The following is a 6,234-nucleotide window of genomic DNA, read 5'->3' as shown; positions in this document are numbered from 1 at the left end:
ATCCCTTTATGACTACAGTGTCCCCATCTTCAGATGGCCCCTTCCAGCACTATAATGCACCATGTCACAAATCTCCAATCATCTCACCACTGGATAATGAGATCACTGTACTCCAATGGCCTCCACAGTCACCAGATCTCATCCAATAGAGCACCTTTGGGATGTGGTGGACAGAAGATTTGCATCATGGATGTGCTGCTGAAAAATCTGCAGCAACTGCGTGAGGCTATTATGTCACTATGGAGCAACTGAGGAATGTTTCAAACTCCTTGTTGAATCTATGCCACAAAGAATTAGGCTGGGTTCACAAATTGGATGTGGTTTCCCCCGATCCAATTCGCAATAGCAGGAGATTTTGACCGGCTCTCTATAGAGCCGGTTCAATAGCTCTGCTGCGCCTCCGGTGCGAATTTGCACAGGAGCCCTGTGCATCTTTTTGTCTGTTTCAGGTCCGAATTCAGCCAAAAATTCATGCTGAAATCGGACCTGAAAAGGTGAACAGGGACTCACCAAACCCCTGCTGCGAGCCGTGTGCGAAGATAGTGTGAACCAAGCCTTGAGGCAGTTCAACCTGGTACTAGCAAGGTGTACCTAATAGTGGCTGGTGAGTGTATCTATACCTAAAACCTTACTCCGAGGCAGACTTCAAGATTGACAACTTTCTACATGAGCCAATCTTCTTCTGTGTACCTTGTATCTTTATGCAAAAGAAAAAAAATATCCTTACCTGGAAAAAAAAATAAAAAAATCTTCCCTTTGTCTATCAGAATGGAAGAGACTGATAAATTATCTTATCAACTTAGGAGGTAAACCACAACACTTTGACAAAATCTGGGGTCTCTGGATCCAATCCACCACTATGCTCCCTTTAATGTACCCGGGTGAATCCTGCTTGTATATATCGACTGGGCTTGTGATATACACTTTCCCTGTACTGCCATCTTCCCTTTCCTCATGTGATGTACTTCTTTGGCACAATCCCGTTACTTTATACAAGAACAAAATGAAAATATATGCAAGATTGTTGTAATCTGAAAGACTTTTATTATTTCTGTATTACCAGTAAAAAGGGATAATGGAAAATAAAATCAACTTTAAAAAATTGTTTAGCTTTATGTATCTGAGAGGTAGTGCTAGGAAGGGCGCAGACAGTTCCTGCCCACTGCTTGACTTCATAATATGCTGTCTCCCAGCTCCTGAGTGTGCAAGAGTGCCGTAATGAAAAAGATTTTTGGGTTCTGTTGCCAAATCAGTAACTTTAGATAAAGAATGCAACTAAAAGACTGAACAGTGGGGTCATTTTTTATAACATTAAATTACCAAGTGGCAGTAATATTTCTACATACTAAACCATTCATTTCCTGTCTCAGGATGTAACAGGAAGTCAGAATAGATCTCTAAAAAGGAAGAGATATTCTCTCTCAGATAGTTGTCTTTGGATTAATTGTCTCCACTGAATGATGTTCCCTATTCCAGCTCCAGTGACAACTCAAAAGTGAGGGAAAATCCAGTTTTAATTCCAGTGACAATGGTCCAAAGATGAAGAGGGAAGAGAGGAAGGAAGAGAGGAAGGAAGAGAGGAAGCAAGGAAGGCTGGAAGGAAGGGAGGGAGGAAGACAGGAAGGAAGGGAGGGAGGAAGAGAGAGAGGGAGGAAGAGAGAGAGGAAGGAAGAGAGGGAGGAAAGAAGAAAGGAAGGAAAGAAGAAAGGGAGGAAAGAAGAAAGGGAGGAAGAGAGGAAGCAAGGAAGAGCGAGAGGAAGAGAGGGAGGAAGAGAGGGAGGAAAGAAGAGAGGGAGGAAAGGAGGGAGGAAGGAAAGAAGAAAGGGAGGAAGAGAGGAAGCAAGGAAGAGCGAGAGGAAGAGAGGGAGGGAGGAAGAGAGGGAGGAAGAGAGGGAGGGAGAGAGGGAGGGAGGGAGAGAGGGAGGGAGGGAGGGAGGAAAAGAGGAAGGAAGGAAGGAAGGAAGGAAGGGAGGAAGAGAGGGAGGGAGGAAGAGAGGGAGGGAGGAATAGAGGGAGGGAGGAAGAGAGGGAGGGAGGGAGGAAGAGAGGGAGGGAGGGAGGAAGAGAGGGAGGGAGAGAGGGAGGGAGAGAGGGAGGAAGAGAGGAAGAGAGGGAGGGAGGGAGGGAGGGAGGGAGGAAGAGAGGGAGGAAGAGAGGGAGGAAGAGAGGAAGAGAGGGAGGGAGGGAGGAAGAGAGGGAGGGAGAGAGGGAGGGAGGAAGAGAGTGAGGAAGAGGAAGAGAGGGAGGGAGAGAGGGAGGAAGAGAGGGAGGAAGAGAGGGAGGAAGAGAGGGAGGGAGAGAGGGAGGAAGAGAGGGAAGTGAAAAAAATGGCTTGATATACACCTTACATCTGTATATATATTTTGTGGCACAAATTGAAAATTGGAAAAAATGTAATTTGCTATAGTCAAACTTTGGTTCCTCCACAATCACCAAATTTACTTAAGAAATCTGACATGACCCCAGACAGACTGGTTCATCCTGGGTGAAATGGGCAATTTCAGATTTCACAGCAGCACAACTAAAAAGCACTCAGTTATTTTGAACATGAATACCTATACACATACGGTCATAGAAACACATCTTCATCAATTACAATTACATTTTACTTTATTCCTCCATATAACAAAAAGTTCTGTATTAAGAAAACAGGATTGCTACATTAATGAACTGATTTCTCTTTGTAATCTCATATTCAGCATAGATACAAATTAAGAAGTGCTACAGTCCAGCACAGCCCGCATCATGTAACAAATATTCTTGCACCACACAGCACATAATGTATTATGTGTGAACTCGCACTGTTATGCGCTGCAATGAGTTGTGAGAATTTGCAGCATGCCCTTTTGTCTTTTGCTGCCATGTGATATTTTGGAACTGCAACACACTTTTAAAGTGAGCTAGAAAATGCTGCGATGCGCAAAAAAATGCAACATGTCTTATTTTTTTTTTAGGTGCTAAACTAAAGCAATGGGATATAGGACAAATTGCATTTTTTCTTATGTTCATTGATGGACACAGCCCCTCTTCATTTTTGACAACGAGTATCATTTAAGGTCGAATCTCATGTAGGTGGCACTGTAAACCCAGTGGACAAGAATGGAGAGAGGCCATAGACTCACCTACTCTTGGAAACAGAATTTCCAGCTCAGTCCGACACCGGGGTTGCAGTACATTAATGGAGTCTCATTTCTTCTGCTGCACTCTATGTAATGTAAAGAACAGGGACAGTCGAGACCCCCTTGTATTAACTAAAGGTGGGGGACACTGTAACTGAGATATATTTTACCATCCACAGGGCTTTAAAAGAAGGCAAGTATTTAATATGCCAACTGGACTATGACTTTTGGTGGATTTATCCTTGAAAGTTCACCTGTCATTTATAACCGCAAAAGGGTGAAGCAATATTCTAGAAAGTACAAGCGACCATCTTTCAAAGAAGGAAGATAAATCTTCTCCCTGTGATGTCACTGGTCTCTAGGTAGTTGGAATATTGGGTATAGTAATAGATATACTTAAAAGTGATCCTGTTGCCACTGAAAGATATGAAAGCAAAAGAAAGAATCTTAAATCTTTCTGGCAGGTGGGGAGTCTCTCTCCAACACTTACACATGTCCACTGCTGGGTGCTGTGGTTCCTCCCACAAACCCCGACACCACTGAAGGATAAAGTAATGACACATAGGCGAGAAGGGGACAGGCTGACACCCCGAGAAGTGTCCGATAACAGCAACCAATGCTCCTTGAGAGATCTAATGTTTAAAGGGGAACTAAAGGCCGTTTAAAAAGAACTCACTGGAAGATTGGCTTTTACAGCAAAAAAAAGACTTTGTATATCTCTCCTTCTCTGCCTGCCAGCAATGTTCTTGTATTTGCACACTAAGCCGTGCATGTACAACTCTGAATACAATCTCAGCATGCATTGGGTGTAGGGGTGTGTGCAAGGGACTTATGTCCTCCCGCGTTGGCCAATTGAGATGGCGAATCTGGAAGTAGTCTAGGAAAAGCACAGTAGTGACAGAGTGACATGTGCAATTGTGGATGAACACTCTGAGAATCAAGTGTGCCATAATGTGCAAGTATGTTGTGTATGTGGACATACTTACAGATTGTGGTAAAGGCCCACACATCACAATGCAGAATTTATTTCTGCTTTAACTCCATGGACAGTTAAGCAAAAAGCTCCCTCTTTCATAGAGTTTTTTTTGCTTTCATGTGTCTTCAGTAATGACAAGGGCAGCCCATTCAAAATGATGATCCAGTCCTTCTTGACATACCAGAAGGCTGAATAAACTAACACCTTCCTTTATTTTGAGGTCTCTGGTGGAGGGGGGGATCTCTGCACCCGACCTACCAGGACAGAGAACATTTCATCTGAACAACGGATGGTGCCCTAAAATGTTTTACTCACAATATCTGAGATTAATAAATATGCTAATCCCATTACCAGCTTAAGGCTACTTTCACACTGGGGCGGTGGGTGTGTCGGCGGTAAAACGGCGCTAGCTTTTTTCTTAGCGCCGCTTTACCGTCAATTTCCCAGCACTATTCGGGCCGCTAGTGGGGCGCTTTTACACCCCCATCCCCCCCCCCCCGCTAGTGCACGAGAAAGGGTTAAAACCACAACAAAGCGCTGCTGCAGCAGCGCTATGCCGGCAGTATAGCTGTGCTTCCCCATTGATTTTAATGGGCTGGAGCGATGAAGGAGCGGTGTATACACCGCTCCAAAGATGCTTCTAGCAGGACTTTTTTTTACCGTCCTGCCAGCGCACCGCTCCAGTGAGAAAGCCCTCGGGGCGTTCGCACTGGAGACACAGCAGCGGCTCTTTCAGGGCGCTTTGCAGGCGCTATTTTTAGCGATGTATCGCCTGCAAATTGCCCCAGTGTGAAAGGGGTCTAAGAACTTCTAGTGTCTTTCATTACTAGTCTAAGAAGTTAATCCAGTTGAATTAATAATACAGGGAATGCAGTAGAGCTGCACGATTAATCGTTAAGAATCGAAATTGTGATCTTTCCAATCTTCAAAACAGCATGTCACAATTCTGTCTAACAAGTGCAGAGACTTCTCACAGCTGGGAAAGAAAAAAAAAAATCCTGGCAGCCTGCCAAGTTTAATCACAACAGGAGAATAAGTAGAAACTAGAGCTGCACAATTAATCGTTAAAAAATCGTGATCTCGATTCACCTCCCCTGACAATCTCTCCTGCTGAATTTGAGGATTCTTTCATATAAACAAGTGGAGAGATTATCTGTTCACTCAGCTGTCAAAAGAAAACATCCAGGCAGTCTGCCAAGTTTAGAACTTGAAACATTGTATCTAACTTCCTTCTTAGATCAAAGGGATAAACTTCTCTGTGTAAACAAATAACCTGGGCAATCTGCCAAGCTTTAAACAACATGTAAATGCAGGAAGTTTAACCACTTAATATCTAAATCTTTTTCTGACACTTCTTTAAGTTAAAATCAATATTTTTTGCTAAAAAAAATTACTTGGAACCCCCAAACATTATATATATATATATATATATATATATATATATATATATATATTTTTTTTTAGCAGAGACCCTAGGGAATAAAATGGCAATTGCTGCAATATTTTATGTCACATTGTATTTGCCCAGCGGTCTTTCAAATGCAATTTTTTGGGAAAAAATACACTTCAATAAATAAAAAAAGAAGGAACAGTAAAGTTAGCACAATTTTTTTGTTTTAATGTGAAAGATGATATTACGCCGCGAGAATCGTGAGAGAATCGTGATCTATCCTCTAAGCAAAAATATCGTGATTCTCATTTTAGCCAGAATCGTGCAGCTCTAGTAGAAACAAGGAATTTTTTCGTTCTTTTATCAAAGGAAAGAACTCCGCGTGTAAATGAAGGAAGTTTATCCATTTAAAGACCAAACCTTTTCTGACATTTGTTGCTTACAAATAAAAATCATTATTTTCTTCTAGAAAATTACTTGGAACACCCAAACATGATATATTTTTTTTTTTTTTAGCAGAGACCCTAGAGAATAAAATGGTGGTTGTTGCAATATTTTATGTCACACTGTATTTGCGCAGCAGTCTTTGAAACGCAATTTTTTTTAAAAAAAATACACTTTAATTAAAAAAAAAAAAAAAAACTAAACAGTAAAGTTAGCCCAATTTTTTTGTATAATGTGAAAGATGTTACACCGCGAGAATCGTGATCTTTATTCTAAGCAAAAAAATCGTGATTCTCATTTTAGCC

The 6,234-nt window shown here is 41.9% G+C and overlaps 1 protein-coding gene across 3 annotated transcripts in view; it reads right to left on the bottom strand.

The window, feature by feature from the left end:
- Window positions 1–1,021: 1,021 nt before the first annotated feature.
- ACADSB (acyl-CoA dehydrogenase short/branched chain) overlaps window positions 1,022–6,234 on the bottom strand; it is a 50,488-nt gene continuing 45,275 nt past the window's right edge. For all 3 annotated transcript variants that reach the window (XM_073595642.1, XM_073595643.1, XM_073595644.1), the window contains one exon: window positions 1,022–6,234. This exon is cut by the window's right edge. The gene's annotated coding sequence lies outside the window, so the exon portion shown is untranslated.

The sequence above is a fragment of the Aquarana catesbeiana genome, linkage group LG08, assembly GCF_042186555.1.
Source record: "Aquarana catesbeiana isolate 2022-GZ linkage group LG08, ASM4218655v1, whole genome shotgun sequence".
NCBI lineage: Eukaryota > Metazoa > Chordata > Amphibia > Anura > Ranidae > Aquarana > Aquarana catesbeiana.
Note: the sequence above shows the minus strand (reverse complement) of the source record. Positions and strands in the feature narration are given on the sequence as shown.